The sequence below is a fragment of the Herpailurus yagouaroundi genome, unplaced genomic scaffold (genome assembly GCF_014898765.1).
Source record: "Herpailurus yagouaroundi ecotype Mexico unplaced genomic scaffold, PumYag 165, whole genome shotgun sequence".
NCBI lineage: Eukaryota > Metazoa > Chordata > Mammalia > Carnivora > Felidae > Herpailurus > Herpailurus yagouaroundi.
In genome coordinates, this window is record NW_024412406.1 from 25,185,695 (window position 1) to 25,208,105 (window position 22,411).

General features: G+C 37.9%; 1 long non-coding RNA gene across 1 annotated transcript; it reads left to right on the forward strand.

The window, feature by feature from the left end:
• The first annotated feature begins 12,751 nt into the window (after positions 1-12,751).
• On the forward strand, positions 12,752-21,427 carry LOC121038343 (uncharacterized). The gene is made up of 3 exons (XR_005794305.1): positions 12,752-12,904; positions 18,544-18,548; positions 21,417-21,427. It is a non-coding gene; the product is annotated as an uncharacterized LOC121038343 (long non-coding RNA).
• The last annotated feature ends 984 nt before the right edge of the window (positions 21,428-22,411 follow it).

Below are 22,411 nucleotides of genomic sequence, written 5' to 3' on the forward strand. Positions count from 1 at the left end.
TGAGATCAGGACCTGAGCCAAAGTCAGAAGCTTTACCGACAGAGCCACCCAGGCACCCCTACAAGAGATTCATTTTAGATCCAAAGTCAAATTGATAGAAAGTGGAAGGACAGAAAAAGACAAAACAAATAGTTAAAGAAAAGAGCTGGGATGGATATATGACCAGACAAAACGAACTTTAAGTTAAAAGTTGTTATAAAAGACAAAGAGAAATATGCAACATTAATAAAAGAGTCAATTCTTCAAGAAGAAATAGGAATTATGTATGTACCAAACAACAGAATTCTAAAATACAGGAAGCAAACATTTCCAGAATTAAAGAGAGTAAGACAGTTCTACAATAATATAGACTTCAATACACTACATTCAATAATGGATAGAACATCTTCTGATCAATAAGGAAACAGAAAACGTGAACAACAGTATAAATCAACTATATCTAACAGACATATATAGAACACTCTACCCAACAATAGTAGAATACACATTCTTCTCAAGAGCACATGGAACGTACCTCTATGATATACTATACGTTAGGCCACAAAATAAGTCTCAATAAATTAAAAAAAAAAAAAAACCCACAAAATTGAAGCCATAGAAAGTGTGTTTTCTGACCGCAATGAAATGAAGCTAGAAATCAATAACAAAAGGAAAATAATTAACTTGAGGAATTAAACAATAGGCTCTTAAACAGCCAGTGGGTCAAAGAAGAAATTACATAGGGACTTAGAAATGAAAAAAACAAAAAACAAAAAACGACAAAACTACAATATACCAAACTTATGTGATGTAGTGAAAAGAGTGCTCAGAGGAAAATTTATAGCTGATAAAATGCCTCCATTAAAAAAGAAGATCTCAAATCAATAACCTAACTTTACAAGATGAAAAACTAGAAAAGGAAGAACAAAATGCAAAGCTATCAGAAAGACGCAATAAAGATTACAGCAGAAAAAAAAAGAAAAACAATGGAGGCACAACCAAAACCATTTGAAAAGATCAACAAAACTGATAAACATTTAGATATATTAACAAGGAAAGAGAGTATGCAAATAAGTAAAAATACAAATGAAAATGGGGACGTTAGTACTGACCTTACAGAAATGAAAAGGATTTATGAGAATACTCTGAACAGTTGTATGTCAGCAAATTTCATAACCCACATGAAGTGCATAAGTTCCTAGAAACACACAAATTACCTACATTGATGCAAAGGTTAATAGAAATCTCAACAGATCTCTAACATGTAAAGAAATTGATTCAGCGTGAAAATCCTGCTAACAGAGGGAGGCTTTGGACCAGATGGCTTCAATGATAAATTCTACCAAATAGTCAGAGAATGTTTAACACCAATTCTTCTCAAACTTTTCCAAAACGGTAGAAGAGAAGGGAACACTTTCTGACTAATGTTATGAGGCCAGTATTACCTTGATATCCAAACCAGATAAAGACATTGTAATAAAAAACGTACAGAAACCAGTATCTTGTATGATTATAGAAGTGAAATCCTCAACAAAAAAACTAGCCAAGTGGGTACCTCGGGGACTCAGTCAGTTGACCACCTCCTTAAGATTCTCTCTCTGCCTCCCACTGCTCCTCTCCCACTCATTCTCTCTCTCTCTCTCTCTCAAATAAAAAACATTTAAAATCAGTCAAATGAATTCAACCAAGTTGTAGGGTACTAGAGTCACACACAAAAATTTGTTGTGTTTCTATTATCTGGAATAAACAATCCAAAAAAGAAATTAAGAAAGAAATTATGTACAATAGCATCTAAATTCTATAAAATACCTAAGAATAAATTTAATCAAGAAAGTGAAAGACTTACATACTGAAATATACAAAGCATTGTTTAGAGAAATAAAGACTTAAGTAAATGTAAAGATTCCCAGTGTTTATGGGTAGAAAGCCTTAATATTGTTAAGATTTCAACATTACCCAAAGTAATCTACAGATTAAATGTAATTCCTATTAACAGTCCAACAGCCTTTTTTTTGCAGAAATGGAAAAGCCCAAGTAAACACTATGTTTTCTGTGTAGACTTTCCTATTTTGGATATTCATATTAATGGAAGCATTTAATATGTAGTCTTTTGTGACTGGCTTCTTGTGAAGTGGTAAATTATTAAATTTTAGGAGTGTGGTAAGTTAAGAAAATATATTTCATCCCAATAGTGACCACTTGTAGATATTGCTACATACTGTAGCTAAAAAGTCAATTTATAAAATTAAAATGACATATTGAAATGTACCATATCAATAATTATATTAAGTGTAAGTGGACTAAAAAGCAAAATTTTCAGACTATACGAAAAAGTAATATGCATCTATGTTGTCATCAAAAGGCAGTCTAAACACAAAGACAAAGAAAGGAAAATGTAAAAATATGGAAACTGTATCCTGAAAACACTGCTTATACGAAAGCTTGGGAGGCCATATTAATAACAAACAAATACACTTCAAGACACTAGTGTTACTAAAGATAAAGGGGTATTTCCTAATGATGCTGTGTAGTTAATCATGAAGCCAAAACAATCATAAATGTGTAAGTACTGAATAAACAGTTTTAAAACATATGAAGTAAAATTTATATAGCTAAAGCAAAAGAGTAGATAAATCCACAGGCATAGTCTAAGGTTTTAACATATCTTCTTTGGTAAATAATATAGCAATTAGATGAAAACTCAGAAGAACACTAAAGGTCTAAACAACACTAGAACCTACCCTGACCTAATGAGCATGTGTAGAGTGCTACATATAATGCCTGCAAAGTTCATATTCTTTCATACGCACACAGAGTGTTCAAAAGCAAGGTATAACACAGAGTTTCACAAAGTATGTTTTCTTATCACAGTGGTTTCCACTATAAATCATTAACGATACAATTTTTTAAAAGTCAAAATATTTGCAAATTAAGCAATACACTATAAATAAATCATAGGTCAAAAAAACCCCCAAGAAAATCTATAAATTATTTTGGATTAAATTACAATGAAAATAAACAATAGAAACATTTTAAACCCGTGGGGTGCAGCTAAAGAGTGCCTAGAAATTTATTGCCTGGAATGCATATAGGAAAAAAAGAAGGATTTAAATGCATCAACCTATGTTTCCATCTCAAGGAACTACAACAACAACAACAACAACAACAACAACAACAAGTTGAGTAAATTAGCCCAAAATAAATGACAAGAAAAAGATCAAAGGAGGGGGAAAAAAAATCAAAGAAATCAGAAATAAGTAAGCTATAGAGAAGACCAAAGCCAGGAGTCAGTTTTGGAATCGATTAATGCAGGCCAGCAAGATTGATCAAGGGGGAAAAAATGAGAGAAATCACAAAATATTAGCACAAATAAAAGAAATGGATATCACTACAAATACTGTTAACATTAAAAGGATAGTAAAGGAATATTTTGGACAACTTTATGCTATTCAGCAACTTGGTAAAATAGAAGAGAGATTCTTGTAAAACACAACTTTGAAACTTACACAAGATAAGATAGACATCCAAATAAACCTACATATTTTAAGGAAATCAAATTTGTTATCAAAATTTTCCTGCAATAAACTGTCCAAACCCGGACTGTTTCATTATCAAACATCTAGGGGAAAAAATCAGCTTAATGTGGATTCTTCTAGAAAATAGAGGAAGAGGAACCCCTTTCTATCTAGTTTTCTGAGGACAGAATAACCTCATACTCAAAATTAACGAATACATTATAAGAAACTGTAGCTCAAACAAATTACCCCATGAACGTATATATAAAATCACTACTAAAATATTACTAGATCAAATTATTTTAATAAAAAACATTATACGCGGTGACACATATGATTTATGGCAGTAATGCAGGGTTGACTTATATTAGAAAATTAACATAATTCATCATATTGAAGAAACAATGGAGTAAAATCTTAATATGTGCAGAAAAAACATTTGGAAAAATTCAACACCCATTTTTGATGAAGTCAGTAAATTAGGAGTAGAAAGACAATTTTTCGGCTTGATAAAGAACAGCTACTAAAATCTATAGCCAGCATTTTTAGTAGTAAAAAATTCAATGCTTTCTCCCTACAAAATCAGAAAAAAGGCAAGGATATTTTAATTATATTGGAGGCTTCCGAAGTGCAATACAAGTGATAGTGATTGGATGAAAAGAAGCAAAACTATCTTTTACAGCCAACATTTTTTTAAAATAGAAAATCCTAAGAAATCTGCAAAATAACTATCAGAACTAGCAAAGTGACAGGATAAAGAAATCAATATACATATGTCGAGTTGTGGTTGTGGGTGTGTGTAACATACAATTTGGAAAATGAAATAATTAAAAAATTTCCATTACAATAGCATAAACATAATGTCTGAAACTATGAAGAATGTGATACTGGGCGCCTGGGTGGCTCAGTCAGTTAAGTGTCCAATTTTGGTTCAAGTCATGATCTCGTCGTTCCTAAGTTTGAGCCCTGCATGGGGCTCTGTGCTGACAGCTTGGAGCCTGAAGGCTGCTTCAGATTCTGTATCTCCCTCTTTCTCTCTCTGCCCCTCCCCTGCTCATGCTCTGTCTGTCTCTCTCTCTCTCTCAAAAATAAATAAGCATTAAAAAGAAAAAAAGACTGCAATATTACCCTACTTGCAAGTTAACAAGTTAGCCATTAACAATTTCATGGATGCCGGTGAAAGACATGAGATTCCTGTCAGAAATAAAAGACAATTTATTACAGCTATGGTGGAGTCCAAAGTCAATATTCTATTGTTTTAGTGCCAAATCTCAAGTCCCACTTCCCAGAGGACAATACAAAGAGGGCTAGGTAATGCTTGCAAATGCAGGGGATTGAATTTTAGGAGAGAAACCCTGAGCTTATGGAACCTGAATCTTTCATAATGGGTGGTCAATCTCACTGATATTTCCCCGGCAGTAGACATTATCTCTGTTTTCCAAAGCTGATCAGTATACAAACATTCTTCAGGAGATAGCCTGGACTAAAGATCAGTCCATGGCCCTGTTCACAAAATGTGCAAAAACATAAGAGACTCATGGAAAATTTTCTCCCAATGCACAAGATACTTAGTAACACTTACAGTAAGTACAAAAGTTCTACATTGAAAACTGCAAAATGTTGCTGAGAAAAATTTATAAAGAAAAAATCTAAATAAATGAATATATATACCATGTTCATAGAATGTAAGACTCAATATTGTTAAAGTAGTCTCTCCAAATTGATCTAGAGATTCAATGCAATGCCAGTCATAACCACAATACGCTTTTTTAAATAGAAAAATAAATATAAATTTAGAAGATTTATATTTTTAAATATTTATATTTATATTATAAATTATAGAAATTTATATAATTTGATAGAAAAATAAATATATATTTAAAAATATATATAGGACGGTAAAGAATCTAAAATAGTCAAAGAGGGGTAATTTATACCATCCCTTTTGAAGACTTACTATAAAGCTACCAATAATCAAGACAAATTGGTATTGGCATAGGAATATTCAAATATATTAATGATGCAGAGTAGAGTCCCAAAATAGATACATTTACATAATTGGTTTCAACTAAGATGTTGAAGTAATTCTATGGGAAACTATATCTTTTGCACAAATAAAGCTGGAAAAACTGAATATCTGTATGGTAAAAATGAATCTTGAACTCTATCCTAATCATACACAAAAGTTAATTAAAGATGATCATAGATCTAAAAATAAAATTTTCCTATAACCAAGCATTCCATTCCTCAGCATATACCCAACACAAACGAAAACATATATCCACAGTAATATCTGTACTAGAATGGTCTTAACAGCTTCACTCATAATGGCCAATTACTGGAAACAGCCCAAATGTCCAGAAATAGAATGAATAAACAAATACGCATCGGCAATTAGAAGAAACAATCTGCTGATTCACACAACAGCCTGGATCTCATTGACATGATGTTAAATCAAATAAATCAGGCACAAAAGAGTGTGTGTGTGTGTGTGTGTGTGTGTGTGTGTGTGTACATATATGTGTATATGAAATTCTAGTACAGGCAAAACAACTTATCATGTAAGCAATCAGGACATGGTCACCAGGGACAGACGGTGTACTGACTGGCAAGGTGCTAACTGAACTTTCTGGGGTAGCATAAATGTTCACTATCGTGATGAGGATGTGGGCTTACAAGGTTGTCTGCATTAGTCAAAACTTAGGAATTTGCATTAGTCAAAACTTAGGAATTGTATTCCTTGGATTGGTATATATTCCTCTGTGTAAATTTTCACTTAAAAAAGCCTTAAGCAAAAACATAAATGAATAACAAAAAACATCCTTTAAATAAGAACTGTTTATTATGAAACAAAATTCAATGGCAAGAAACAGGTTTTAATTTCTATCCAAGTAAAATTAGATAGCCCAAACCAACAATAACAAAGTAATTTGCAGGATAGTGCTAAGACAATTCTCTAGACATAAAAGCAAATGTTTTAAAAAAAAAAATAGAAAGGAGAGATAGAAGAGTTTAAATTTTAATTAATTAATTAATTTTTAAATGTTTATATTTGAGAGAGAGACACACACAGAGTGCAAGTCACAGAGAGAGGGAGACACAGAATTCGAAACCAGCTCAAGGCTCTGAGCTGTCAGCACAGAGGCCAATGAGGGGCTGAAATGCACGAACGGTGAGATCAGACCTGAGTTGAAGTCAGACTCGTGACTGACTGAGCCACCCAGATCCCCCACAAGAGTTTAAATTTTAATTTTTTTAATGTTTATTTATTTTTGAGACACACACACACACACACACACACACACACACACACACACACAGGGCGTGAGGTGGGGAGAAGCAGAGAGAGAGGGAGACACAGAATCTGAAGCAGGCTCCAGGCTCTGAGCTGTCAGCACAGAGCCTGATGCGGGGCTCGAACTCATGGACCGCGAGATCATGATCTGAGCCGAAGCCCGACGCTTAACCAACCGAACCACCCAGGCGCCCCAAGAGTTTAAATTTTAGAGAATTGTTCAATCCATGTGGCTCAATGTCTTACTTACCATCAGTTTCAGAGGTAGTAAAATCAGAAAATAGGAAAAAAATTTATCAAAATAACAATACATAAATATTAATCAGAACTGAAGCTGCAGGAGTCTCCGTAACCATAATAGGTCATTTGGAGATATGGAGACGATTACTAAAATAAATGCTTAAAAACATTTTAAGAAGCAGTTTCTTTGTTGGATCAGGACTGAGGGTCTGGGACAGGAGACTTGGCACTGTAAGCTTTTCAATGTTACTGTGTGTTCACTTTTACATTTTTCCGTGGATCAGCACTAACATGCAAAATTTCAAGGCCTGGGAATCCAAGTGGCCCACTGAAATTCTAGGTCTTTTCGTTTTTCTTCAGATTTCTATTATTAGCCATGATCTTGCATTAAAAAAAATTTTTTTTTAAATGTTTTTCTTTATTTTTGAGACAGAGACAGAGCATGAGCAGGGCAGGGGGCAGAGAGAGAGGGAGGCACAGAATCCGAAGCAGGCTCCGGGCTCTGAGCTGTCAGCACAGAGCCCATCTCGGGGCTTGAATTCACCAACTGTGAGATCATGACCAGAGCCCAAATCAAGAGTCAGACGCTTAACTGACTGAGCCACCCCGGTGCCCCCGTGTGATCTAATTGTAACTCAGTTGCCTCTTATAAAAGTCACTTTATAACAGGGATCACATTTTCTCCAGTTCCCAGTAACATGTTCCTAATTTCCATCTGAGACCTCACCAGAAGCACCTTTAATATCCATATTTCTATCCATATTTCTATCTCCCCCTCTTGCCTTCTGTCTCTCTCTCAAATATAAACACTATTTATTTATTTAAAACAATTTTTTAAATGTTTATTTATTTTTTGAGACAGAGAAAGAGCATGAACGAGGGAGGGTCAGAAAGAGAGGGAGACACAGAATCAGAAGCAGGTTCCAGGCTCTGAGCTGTCAGCACACAGCCCGAAGCGGGGCTCGAACTCACGGACCGTGAGATCATGACCTGAGCCGGAGTCGGATGCTTAACCAACTGAGCCACCCAGGAGCCCCATAAACAAACTTAAAAAAAATTTTTTTTAATTAAAAATACCCTCTTCTGTTATTTATCATTTATCACATAATTTATTAATTCAATGCTATCTTGTTATTTTCTAATCCTTTCAAGCATTATTTTTCAATGAAATTGCAAGTCTTCACATCCATCACTTTCTTAACACAAGGCTAATTCCTAGATGGGTGCCGACTTTGAGCAACCTCGAATTTGAAATGCTTTGGTAAAACATTTCATTAATAATTTTCCTTCTCAAGTTTCTTAATATAAGATCGGGGTAGTCTGGGACACAAGTATTTCCGTTATTTGCATACTCACTAAATTCACTTAACAAAAACTATTGAGCCTTTGGCGATGTTATAGGCTCTTAGTAGAACACAGTCAACCGAACAGAACCTGTGCCTTGCTGGCATTAAACTTGTTACTAGGTGAGGCATGTAATAAGAAGGTAGGCATAGTATAAAGCTAGCTCGCTTCAGTCCCAGGAAAATACAAACACAGACACACAAAGGCATGCACGGCCACACAGAAACTGACGAACAATTAATGAAGTGGATGGGATTCACAAACTATGGAAGGTCTAAATAAATGTTTGAGATTCAAAATGAACTGATGTGACTTGTTGTAAAGTGATGTTTTTATTCCTTCCTAGTTTAAATAATAAAAGTTAGTTGGGGGGGAAGGATAGACTTCCTGGAAATAGAGTCAGATGAGGCAGTATTTCTTTTCCCCCCACTAGTTCCTCACGCTCTGGCTTGATGATACTATTACAAAAATGGCACCTATGTGTTTTTCTTTGGCCAGGTACCTATTTTAAGTACAAGGCAATTCTTTCAAACATCCATACCCTTTAAATAAAATGGTAGATTTTTAAGAAACTTGGTTCTGTTTTTCAGAAACTTGGTTACCTAGTCATACCAAATTTATACCCTTTGTTGTTGTTCTAAAACCAAATGAGTTAAAATCTTTCAACATGTGAGGATTGCAACCTCCTATTATAAATCGTGAATGGGCTGCAGCCTTATCCAAAGCCTTTCTCCCACGAACCACTAAACCCACCAGTTCCCAGCAGAAAGATGTTCAAGGTAAACTGCACGTGTCCAGAAACTTAATCTGGAAAATAATCTGGTGGTTTTTGTCCCAATACCGTACTGTCTTGATGATTACAGCTTTGTAGCAGAAGCTAAGGTCCGGGATTGTGATGCTCTCCACTTTGTTTTTCTTTTCTTTTCTTGCTTCTTTTTTCAACATTACTTTGGCTAGTTGGGGTCTTTGTGGTTCCATATAAATTTTAGGGTTGTTTGTTCTAGCTTTGAGAAGAATGCTGGGGCAATTTTGATTGGGATTGCATTGAATGTGTAGATTCTTTGGGGTAGTATTGACATTTTAACAGTATTTGTTCTCCTGATCCATGAGCATGGAATGTTTTTCCACTTCTTTGTGTCTTGTTCAATTACTTTCATAAGTTTTCTATAGTTTTCAGCATACAGATCTTTTACATCTTTGGTTAGGTTTATTCCTAGGTATTTCATGGTGCTCGGTGCAATTGTAAATGGGAGTGATCTCTTGATTTCTCTTTCTGTTGCTTCATTACTGGTGTATAGAAATGCAGTTGATTTCTGTACATTGATTTTGTATCCTGCGACTTTGCTGAATTCAGGTATCAGTTCTTGCAGCAGCTTTTTTGGTGCAGTCTGTCAGGTTTTCCATGTAGAATATCATGTCATCGGTGAAAATGAAAGTTTGACTTCTTCTTTGCCAATTTGGATGCCTTTTATTTCATTTTGTTGTCTGATTGCTGAGGCTAGGACTTCCAACACTACGTTGAACAACAATGGTGTGAGTGGACATCCCTGTCGTGTTCCCGATCTCAGAAAGAAAACTCTCAGTTTTTCCCCATTGAGGATGATGTTAGCTCTGGGCTTTTCGTATATAGCTTTTGTGTTGTTAAGGTATGTTCTTTCTATCCTGACTTTCTTGAGGGTTTTTATTAGGAAAGGATGCTGTATTTTTGTCAAATGCTTTTTCTGCACCTATTGACAGGATAGTATGATTCTTATCCTTTCTTCTATTAATGCAATGTATCACATTGGTTGATTTGTGAGTATTGAACCAGTCCTGCAGTCCAGGAATGAATCCCATTTGATCATGGTGAATAATTCTTTTCATATACTGTTGAATTTGATTGGCCAGTATCTTGTTGAGAATTTTTGCATCCATGTTCATCAGGGATATTGGCCTGTAATTCTCCTTTTTAGTGGGGTCTCTGTCTGGCTTGGAAATCAATGTAATGCTGGCTTCATAGAATGAGTCCAGAAACTTTCCTTCTGTTACTATTTTTTTGGAACAGCTTGAGAAGAATAAGTATTAACTCTGCTTTAAATGTCTGGTAGAATTCCCCAGGGAAGCCATCTGGCCCAGGACTCTCATTTGTTGGGAGATTTTTGATAACTGATTCAATTTCTTCACTGTTATGGGTCTGTTCAACTTTTCTATTCTTTCTCATTGGAGTTTTTGTAGTGTTTGGGTGTCTAGGATTTTGTCCATTTCTTCCAGGTTGTCCAGTTTGTTGAAATATAATTTTTCATAGTATTCTCTAATAATTGTTTGTATTTCTGTGGTGTTGGTTGTGATCTCTCCTCTTTCATTTGTGATTTTATCTCTTTGGGTCCTCTATCTTTTCTTTTTGAGAAGTCTGGCTACAGGTTAATCAATTTTGTTTAGTTTCTCAAAAAACCAGCTCTTGGATACATTAATCAACTATGGTTTTCTTTTTTTTTTTTTCGTTTTGATTCTATATTGTTTATTTCTGCTCTAATCTTTATTGTTTCTCTTCTTCTGCTGGCTTTGGGTTTTCTTTGTTTTTGTTTTTGTTTTTTTTTTTTTTTTTTTTTTTTTTGCTGTTCTACTTCTCATTCCTGTATGTATGTGGTTCAGTTTTGTACTTGGGATTTTTCTTGTTTCTTGAGATAAGCCTGGAATGCAATGTATTTTCCCCTTAGGACTGCCTTTGCTATATCCCAAAGGGTTTGGACTGTCGTGTTTTCATTTTCATTTGCTTCCATATATTTTTAACTTCTTCTTTAATTTCCTGGTTGACTTATTCATTCTCTAGTAGTTTATTCTTTAACCTCCATGCATTTGAAGGCTTTCCAAATGTTTTCTTCTGGTTAGTTTCAAGTTTCATAGCATTGTGATCTGAAATTATGCATGGCATGACCTCAATTGTTTTATATTTATTGAGGACTGTGTTGTGACCCAGTATGTGATCTGTTTTGGAGAATGGTTTATGTGCACTCGAGAAGAATGTGTATTCTGCTGCTTTTGTATGAAAAGTTCTGAATTTATCTGTCGAGTCCATCTGGTCCAGTGTATCACTCAAGGCCATTGTTCCTTTATTGATTTTCTGCCTAGATGATCTGTCCATTGTTGTAAGTGGAGAATTAAGGTCCCCTGCAATTACCGCATTCTTACCAAAAAGATTGCTTATGTTTGTGATTAATTGATTTATATATTTGGATTCTTTCAAGTTGGGAGCATCAACATTTACAATTGTTAACCCTTCTTGATGGATAGACCCCATAATTATGATATAATGCATTTCTTCATCTCTTGTTACAGTGTTTAGTTTTAAATCTAGTTGTCTGAAATAAATATGGCAACACCAGCTTTCTTTTGACTTCCAGTAGCATGATAGATGGTTCTCCATTCCCTTACTTTCGATCTGAAGGTGTCCTGAGGTCTAAAATGAGTCTCTTGTAGATAGCATATAGATGGATCTAGGTTTTTTTTTTATCCATTCTGATACCCTATGTCTTTTTTAAAATTTTTATTTAATGTTTATTTATTTTTGAGAGAGACAGAGGCAGAGTCTGAGCCAGGGAGGGGCAGAGAGAGAGGGAGGCACAGAATCTGAAGCAGACTCCAGGCTTTAAGGTGTCAACACAGAGCTTGATGCAGGGCTCAAACCCATGAACTGTGAGATCATGACCAGACCCGAAGTTGGATGCTTAACTGACTGAGCTACCCAGGCACCCCTGATACCCTATGTCTTTTGATTGGAGCATTTAGTACATTTACATTCAGAGTTATTATTGAAAGATATGGATTTAGTGCCATTGTGTTATCTGTAGGTTTCATGCTTGCAGTGATGTCTCTGGTCCCTTCAGCATTCTACTCACAGAGTGCCCCTTAGGATCTCTTGTGAGGTTGGCTTAGTGGTCATGAACTCCTTCAGTTTTTGTTTGTCTGGGAAAGCCTTTATCTCTCCCTCTATTCTGAATGAAAGTTTTGCTGGAGAATTAATTCTTGGCTGCATATTTTTCCTATTCAGCACATTGAATATTTCCTGCCATTCCCTTCTGGCCTGGCAAATTTCAGTGGACAGGTCTGTTACACCCTTATGCATCTACCCTTGTAGGTTAAGGCCTCTTTGTCCCTAGCTGCTTTCAGAATTCTCTATTTATCTTTGTATTTTACCAGTTTCATACGATATGCCATGGAAAAGACCTATTCTTATTAAAACTGAAGGGAGTTCTTTGTGCCTTCTGGATTTGGATATCTGCCTCCTTCCCCAAATTGGGAACGTTCCCAGCTATAATTTGTTCAAGCAAACCTTCTGCCCCTTTCTCTTTCTCTTCTTCTGGAACTCCTATGATATGGATATTATTATGTTTCATTAAATCACTTTGTTCTCTAATTCTCACCTCGTGGTCTAGTATTTTCTCATCTTTCTTTTTCTTAGCTTCATCATTTTCCATAATTATATCTTATATATCACTTATTCTCTCCTATGCTTCCTCCATTCTTGACATCACTGCATCTAGTTTATTTTGCAGTATTTTTTAATTAATCATGACTATTCTTTGGTTCCTTGAGCTCTGTAGCAATAGACTCTCTGCTGTTGACTATGCTTTTCTCAAGCCCAGCTATTAATCTTATGACTATCATTCTGAACTCTTGCTCACATATATTGTTTGTACCTGTTATGAGCAATTCTCTAGCTGCCATTTATTCCTGGAATTTCTTTTGAAGAGAATTCTTCCGTTTCATCATTTGGCTAATTTTCTGTCCCTTAGGTGTTTCAAGAGCTTATTATAGGTCCTGCCTCTATATATTAAAAAGGGGTCATAGCCTGTCCAGGGCCTGGCCCTTCAGGAGGTGTATCTGGAGTGTGTTGCGTGCTCTCTGTTGTTGTGATTCTGGTTGCTTCATCTCCCTACTCGTAGTGGTGATTTGGACCTTCCACCAGGTGTGCTTTGATTTATTTCGCTGAAGTAACCCTGAAAAAAATTTTAAAAATGGGGGTAGGGGTAGAAGAAGCCTTATCCCATACAATGAGAGAAATGACAGGGGTGGAGAAAAAGAAAAGGAAAACAAACAAACAAAATGACCAGGCAGAGAATCAGATAAACTGTATGGCTTAATCCAGAGAGAGAGAGAGAGGAAAATAAAGAAGAAGGAGATATAGAAGAGATGTAAAAAGAATAGATTAAAAATGTCTATGGCCCACCAAGTTGTCCCTGTGGGACTCCGGAGATTTTTCAGACACTCTGTAGCCTGGATTCCTGGAGTTTCCTGTCCTCTGGCCTCAATGCTGTTCTGTTTGAGGGAGAAGGGAACCTCGGGTCCCCTACTTCTCCACCATGCTGACTCTTCCCTCTATTTCCTTATTTGTAAATTATTTGGTGGGGGGCACCTTGGGATTATTTGGGATGGCTCAGTTGGTTAAGTGTCCGACTTCAGCTCAGGTCATGATCTCACAATTCATGGATTCAAGCCCCCAAATCAGGCTCTGTGCTGAGAGCTCAGACCCCGGAGCTTGCTTTGAACTCTTTGTCTCCCTCTCTCTGTCTCTGCCTCTCTCCTGCTCATTCTCTCTCTCTCTGTGTATCTCTAAAAAAATAAAGAAATGTTAAATTGTTTTTTATTTTTTAACCGTTTTATTTCTTTAAGTTCACAGAATAATAAAGTCAGTTAGAGAAAAATGTAGATAAATGTTAAGTTTTTGTTATGTAAATAGTTCAGCACCTGATTTACAGAAAATGAATCTTCAAATGGGTGTGTGGATATTCTTCAATGTGGCTTATTTGTTTCACTTCAGTGTTAACAGACAGATTATCTGGCTCATAGAGTCTTTCTTCTCAATCCACACTTAAAATTAGATAATTAAATAGCTTTTGCTGTATGCAGAAATAGGCAATAACAAGCCATGGAAAGAAATGAGAATACAAAAATTAAATTTCTCACATCATAAAGAACAAATTCAGGGAAAACGTGAGGTTGAGCTCACGGCAGGCTTTGCTCCCAGGTGGGGCTGGGAGAGGGATCCATTTCGCTGGTGATGTCAATTTACACAGAATGGTGTTCTGTAGAGAAACTAATTGAATGAGACCCTCCAGATTTCACTTTGCTTTTTCATAATCCATATAATTTTTATTGCATTGTGCACTGGCCGACACAAGCAGAACATAAATTAGCTTAGTGAGGGGGCATTGTGCACCCATCAGTAAGTTATTCAGTCATATGCGAGTGATATTGCCATCCGACCATTAAGTACTGGGTTGGGAGGGGGAAATGTAAGAGAGAAGAGGCATCTTCTCAATGCACCTACATGGCTCAGCCCTCTTCCATTCCTACCTCACTTTTCCTTCCCTCCTTGACTGTGGGAAGCCTTTGAAAGGGCTGTTATCAGCTATCATTAAACCAGCCACCTGTCTCCTTGGCAACCCTTATCAAGCTGTACCAGCCTGCTCGGGCTGCCAGTGAGTACCTTCAACTCGGCGCTATTGAATAAGGAGCTTCAAATTGTTACCATCTGGTATACCGAAGTCTTATAAAATGTCAGGAGAAGGACCGTATCTTAGGCTGCCTACAGGCTCGGTGGTATAAGAAGCTTGGTGGTGTATTGGAATTCATCATCAGTGAAACAAACAAAAAAAAAAAAAGGTGGGTGGAGGAAAGAAAATTCATTTCAGAGCTGCAGGAAAACCATTCTCATTGATTCCCTTCTCAAACTGATGAATAATTTTATGAAAAATATCTTCTTCCGACGCCGAGCACTACTGATATGCCGTTAGTATTTGTGGTGGTTTCTCTGTACCCACATCTCAGCTTACAATGCACTGTGTCCAGCCACTGAAAGCAAAAGGAAAAGTTCTTTCCTGAAGGTCTCTGACAGTTCAGGGTTTAAGACTGAAGGAGACTCTCCTGACTGCCAGCTGTCCCTAAACCATTTTTCCCTTCTTCTTTTTTTTTTTTTTTGCTACAGCTGTCTACATTTGTTAAGATTTGCAGCCCAACACACACACACACACACACACACACACACACACACACATTCATACACACACAAGGCTCAAGAGTGAGCAGTGACTAATTTAAGCCAATCAGAGTGACTTTATTCTCTCTGCCAGTGATTAGCTTAGGGGGTATCTGTGACTCCATGCTGGTTGATGAGAATGGAAAGGAAGTCAACCAGAAGGCTTCCAAGGGTTTCTTGATCAACAAGAGACCGAGAAAGAAACAGCATGCTGCTTCTATTACTAGAATTGGGGCATCCGCCTCGTTATCATGAAGGTGGTGGCCTCAGCTTGGCATTGAAGGGTGATGTCAAGAACCTACTTCCTGGCGATACCATTGAGCTGTTGAATTAACTCCCTTTGAAGGAGCCCAGCACTGGGACTTCTCTTAAAGTAAGAAAGTAAACTTTATTGTTCATGCTGCTTAGTTTATTTATTTTTAATGTCAGCATCCTAAATAGATCCCAAATTATTCATCCTTCTTATTTTCAGCTCCCAAATTTTGCTGAACACTTCTTTTAGACACCTTGCTTGGGGTGGGGGGGGTGGGGTGGCTGGGTGGGTCAGTCAGTTAAGTGTCAGACTCTTGATTTTGGCTCAGGTCATGATCTCATGGTTTGTGAGTTCAAGCCCCACATCAGGCTCCACGCTAATGGTGTGGAACCTGCTTGGGATTCTCTCTCTCTCTGTCTCTCTCTCTGTCTCTCTCCCTTTAGCACATCACTCTCTCTCTCTCTCTCAAAATAAATAAATACACTTAAAAAAAGAAACCTTGCTTGGAATTAAAAAGCATCAAATACATCCTCACGCATACAGGTGCACCTTGGATTGGACCATTCATCTAAATTAGCTAAAATGCAAATATTTTCTAGGGAAGATGACTCAAGTATCTTTTAGTATCAAGTGGTTTGTCATATTAGATTAAATTTAACTAGTTCCTTAACATAATCTTATCCAGGAAAGAGAAGATTTTCTATAAAGGAAGAGATAGGAAAGAGTAAAGAAACTTGAACTCCACCGGGGCTCTGAGTGATGAAAGAAGAGCCTGAGGGTTATCAGGATATGGAAAAGCAGAAAAACAGGCAAAGCAGGCTTGGAAACTAGGAACAAACAGCGACCTAAGTCTGAGTAATCGTGCAAAGAAAGATGAAGAGTGAAAGAGATCCCAATTCTCACCTCTCTTCCTGAGAAGGTGACAGACGACTATTTAAAGTTGCTAAGTCAGGAAACAAATGTGTAGGCTGGTTATTTCCAGAGTCACGCTTTTTATTCTGACATTTAAGGGACTGCAGGCCAAATCACAGGTCACCCTTACCCCGACACATGCTTGAAAATGAAGTCTAGGAAAAGATACCAAGTAATGCGCAGGATTCTCGGTGTTCTTCCTTTAAAGAGGTAAACCTGATGACCAGACAGGCCCGCCTAGAATATGGCACAGAAAACTACACCCCCCCAGCCCGTAGTTTAGTCTCAAATGTGAACATACTCCAAGGTGATATCACCACATTCACGAAGAAAGAATCGTGGGTGACGTTTGCAGAAGATGGTACAAAATTAATCAAACAAACAAACAAACAAACAAAAAGACAAATTGAGGGGATGTTTAAGAGTGAAAACTTGCAACCAGTAGATAATTAAGTTCTGGACATCGAATGCACAGCATAGTGATTATCGTCATCACTGCTGTATTATAAACTTCAAAGTTGCTAAGAAACAAGGTCTTAATTGTTCTCACCACAAAAAAGAAAGGATAATTATGTGATGTGACAGACGTGTTAGCTAACCCTACTGTGGTAATCATATTGCTATATATAAATATAAATGTATCAAACCAACACCTTGGATGCATTAAACGTACACGGTATTATATGTCAATTGCGTCTCAAGGTTTTTTGTGTTTTTTTGTGGGGTTTTTTTGTTTTGTTTTGTTTTTTTTTTTAATTTTTTTAACGTTTATTTAGTTTTGAGACAGAGAGAGACAGAGTGCAAGTGGGGGAGGGGCAGAGAGAGAGGGAGACACAGAATCCAAAACAGGCTCCAGGCTCCGAGCTGTCAGCACAGAGCCCGACGCAGGGCTCGAACTCATGAACCATGAGATCATGACTTGAGGGGAAGTCGGACGCTTAACTGACTGAGCCACCCAGGCGCCCCAATGTTTTGTTTTGTTTTAAAGCAAACAGGGGAGGAAACACATTTTGGAAAACAGAGACCTTTGAACACTCTCTAATTGGAATACTCAGAAGAATTTAAAACGTCATTTCTTATAAAATGAGAAAAGGATGAAGGTGATACTCAAAGAATTTGTAAAAGCTTTCAAAACTTAAAACTATAACTGCAAAAAGAAACAAAAATTATTTACATTGAAGACTCGAAAAACAAAGGGACAAAATTTTTCAGGATGTAGAAAACACATTTTAAAGGCAAGGAAAGATCCTACGGGGTTAGAAAAAAGACCTATAGGGTCAAACCAGCATGTGTAATATCTGACAATGAATGGTTTTAGAAAAAGAGAACATAGAAATGAGAAGAAATTAGCGAGAAAATAATAGGAAACAATTTCCTAGAACTTAAGAAGCACTATGTTTTGGGGGCACCTGAGTGGCTCAGTCGGTTGAGCGTCCGACTTCGGCTCAGGTCATGATCTCACGGTCTGTGGGTTCCAGCCCCGTGTGGGGAATCTGTGCTGACAGCTCAGAGCCTGGAGCCTGCTTCGGATTCTGTGTCTCCCTCTCTCTCTGCCCCTCCCCTGCTCATGCTCTGTCTCTCTCTGTCTCAGAAATAAATAAACATTAAAAAAAAAAAAGAAGAAGAAGAAGAAACACAATGATTTGCAGTTTCCAAAGAGCAAGACATTTCGAAAACCCTTGCACTTGGAAAACAGCTGCCAGACATTGGATTGGGCAGATGCGGGACTCAGTTGGCAGGTGTCCAGGGAACAGGAAGAGAGTCCGCATGACTCATGTGTTAGAAAATCTTGAGGGTATGATAAGGAACGTGATTCTTTTGTCGAGAAGGAAAATAAGTTAATCAGAAACTATAGATGGATGTCATAGGAAAGGTAAATGTCCGATTAACCTATCAGAGTACAGAGTGACCACCAGGATGGTAACTGAAACAGGAGGACAGAGCTACAGCTTCCATTTAGAAAAGTAACAAAGAGTATAACTAAAGACAGCATCAGTATTACACATTCTTTTTTAAAATTTTTTAAAAAATTTTTCTTTGTTTTTGAGAGAGGAAGAGAGACAAAGCGCGAGTGGGGGAGGGGCAGAGGGAGAGGGAGACACAGGATCCGAAGTGGGCTCCAGATTCCGAGCTGTCAGCACAGAGCCCTACGTGGGGCTCGAACTCACAAACCTGTGAGATCATGAGCTGAGCCCAAGTCAGGAGTCGGAAGCTTAACTGACTGAACCACCTAGGCAACCCTACACATTCTTTTTTTTTTTTTTTTAAGTTTACTTGGGAGGGAGAGAACATGTGCATGCATGGGGGAGGAGGGAGAAGCAGAAAGAGGGAGGGAGAGAGAGAGAGAGGGAGAGAGAAAAAGAATCCCAAGCAGGCTCTGCAATGTCAACGCGGAGCCCCATGCAGGGCTCAAACCCATGAGCTTCGAGATCATGGCCTGAGCCAAGGCCAGGGTCTTAACCGACTGACCCACCCAGGAGTCCCTCATTATTACACATTCCTAAGAGAATTGTGAAACTGAGCCAACCCTCATCTTTCGCTGTGGAAAGGCGTGAGACCGCATATGAACTTGATAAGTCTATCTATAATAGACTTCCCGTTAAACACGGTGAATTAACCACACGCAATTACTTTGTTTCTCCTAGAGATCCCGCTGCAATTATAAACAAAAGAATAAAAAAGAAATCAGTCTCCGGTGACAGGGAGTGTGGGAGAGACAGACCTTCAGTGGAGAACAGGATTATGACTCCCCACGCCAGTTTCCACTGACAACGCATAAGTGGGCAAGGGCCTGCCGCCAGCCTCTGGTAGGGATGCAGAGGAACCCTTCTCTAGAAAGCTCTAGTGGCCTCAAAGAAAAGAGTTCCAAATCCTGGCATTTCTGGGTCACCCAGCAGATGGGCCGGATGACTCCTGTTCATCAGAGAGTGCAGCTGTCCAGGCCACACGCCGACTTCATGGTCGGTTCTCTAGCATCCGTGTGTTTGTTCCTTTGCTTTGTAATATGTGATGCACAAAAGAAAATGCGATACGCACGCAAGTTCTGAAGCATCACAACAAAACAAACACCAGGGAAACCTCAAGCCGCCGTGAGAGCGAAATAGAATAGGAGTTGCAGCTAACGTGCGAACTCTCTGTGATTTTCTTTTCTGTATCACACTGACCCTTTAACTCATAGTTTATCACAATCCTGGGTTGTATAGTCATCCTTTAAAAAATATATATATGTATATAGCTTTACCCCATGCCTATTATCTGCTGGAGTACATTGCTTCGTTTTTCTTGGTTTGGGACTTTATAATAACGATATTCTGAATTCTGTTTTTAAGGATTCAAACATATACTTATATGTTTTATATTTATATGTTTATATTTACCTCCTATATTTATGAGATTTTTCTGGAAAAGACCGGATAGTAAATATTTTAGCCTTTGGGAGGCCTGCGATCCTGGTCGAAACTACCGAACCCTGCCGTTTTAGTAGGAAGTGTTTGTTTTTTACCAAAACAGGCGGGAGGCAAGATTTGGTGTCCAGGAGGAAGACACCTGTGGGCAGGATGCTAGCTTTGTCGAATATAGTGTTACCAGACACGGTCTAGCAGGAGCTCAATAAATGTATATTATTTTGTAGGGGTGCCTGGGCGGCTCAGTTAAGCGTCCGACTTCGGCTCAGGTCATGATCTCACGGTTTGTGGGTTCGAGCCCCGGTCGGGCTCTAGGCTGATAGCTCAGAGCCTGGAGCCTGCTTCGGATTCTGTGTCTCCCTCTCTCTCTGCCCCTCCCTCGCTCACACTCTGACTCGCTCCCTCTCAAAAATGAATGACCATTAAAGAAAAAAAAAAAGGTTGCTTTGCTCTCAAGTACTTTTCCGGCTTCTTATTTCCTTTCTTTGTGAAACATGCCTTCATATCCTCCGTTTTCCCATCCAGTCTGTGTTTTAATCCCGTGTAACAAAGATTAACAGACGCCCAGAGGTCAAAGTGGGTTCCTACCCACTGGCAGATACTTGGGTGAGACCGGGTTGATCAGTTTGCCTACAGAGACGTGTCGGTCGAGAGTCGATCCCTGATTGACTAAGCGGCAGAAGCTCGGGACCTCACTGATTGGTTGGCTTGCAAAAGCCACTTTGTGTCGGAAAAGCCAAAACAGGTGTCATACTGGTTCTTCTGCAACTCACTACTATGGGAAGAGTACAATCAGGGATGATCCCTGAGTTTGTGGGACCTTTTAAAATGTTCACATACTATATACGTATGACAAATATGCTTTTTTTCCTGTTTTTATTTATGTTTTAACTCGAATGAGGGTTTTGGTCATAAGACAGTTTTCCCTTTTATGTGGACAAAGTGATTAGGTTTCCTTTCAGTTGTTTGCTTTCATGTCACGTTTCCTTGACCTTCCTCCGTCGCCATAGTTATTGAAAAACATCTATTTTCTTCTGGAGTAGTCACCGTGTGTTAAAATTTAAATCATTAAAATGAAGTGGTCAATCCATCTGGAAGTAGATTTTGGTAAAGGTGTTAAGAGTGGTTGCACTTGTTATTTAAAAATGAGCTGCGGGGCACCTGGAGGCCTTAGTTAAGCATCCAACTTGGGTCAGGTCACGATCTCACGGTTCACGGGTCCGAGCCCTACATCAGACTTTGTGCGGACCGCTCAGAGCCTGGAGCCTGCTTGGGATTCTGTGTCTCCCTCTCTCTCTGCCCCTCCCCTGCTTGTGCTCTGTCTCTCTCTCTCTCTCTCTCTCTCTCTCTCTCTCAAAAATAAATAAAACATTTTTAAGAATTCAAAATGAGTTGCCAATTTTTCAATTGCCTTTTATTGGATAACTTCTAGTTTCTCCATATATTTGAAGGATACAAGTTTACAAGATTCTGAAATATGCACATATACGAATATACGTGTGCAGGTGTGTTTGTGTGTGTATTGTGCATGCACGTGTGTGTAGTTGATCTAGAATCTTTATTTTCTTGTAAAAGTGCCATATTTTCAGTTACAATAGCTTTATAATATGTTTGAATAACTCCATCTTATTTTTTCAAGACTGTCTAGCTACTACTGACCATTTATTCTATATGAAATTTTAAATCTTCTCAGCAGCTTCCTCTCTCCTTCCAAAAGATATGATCTGTGTTTTTACTGTAAATGCCTTTAATTCATGCTTCTTTGGGGAAGGGGGTCCTGCCGTTTTTACCATATTGTCTTCCCATCTGGAAAGATGTTAGTTTCTCAAGTTACTCAAATCTTTTGTTTTTCTAACCAAAGTTAAGCTTAGGGAGGTATAAACCTTCCTGACAATTTTTTTTTTTGCAAACACAAAACCCTCACTTACCGGAAAAAAATTACATGTGCACAAACATAACATTTTGAATAATATTTCTGAGAAATAAAGTTTGGAAAATCCATCTGTTAAAAAAATCCATCCATTAAACAATGGATTTTTATATTTTTATAAGATTTTATTCTTCTTATGGCATCTGCCACTTTCTATTAATATTTTCCACGTGGTGAGCATTGAGATGATAATATTATTATTGTGTTCAAACACGTCGTGACATGGTGGTCAAGAGGATGGCCTTTGGGGGTGGCTCAGTGGGTTGAGCACCCTACTTTGGCTCGGCTCATGATCTCATGGTTCCTGGGTTCAGGCCAAAAAATTAATGACCCTCATTGGATCTCCATTTCCTTACCGTTCATATGATGATGGTAAAGGTCATCTACGTTGGAACAGGCCTTGCCAACACTACAGTGCTGTGTAAGTGTTAGTTTTCATTCTTATAAATAGAACTGTTTTCAAATTAGTTAACTGCATCTGACGCCTTTCTTGTCTTTCATCTTTAACAGCTGTAAAGTTTAAT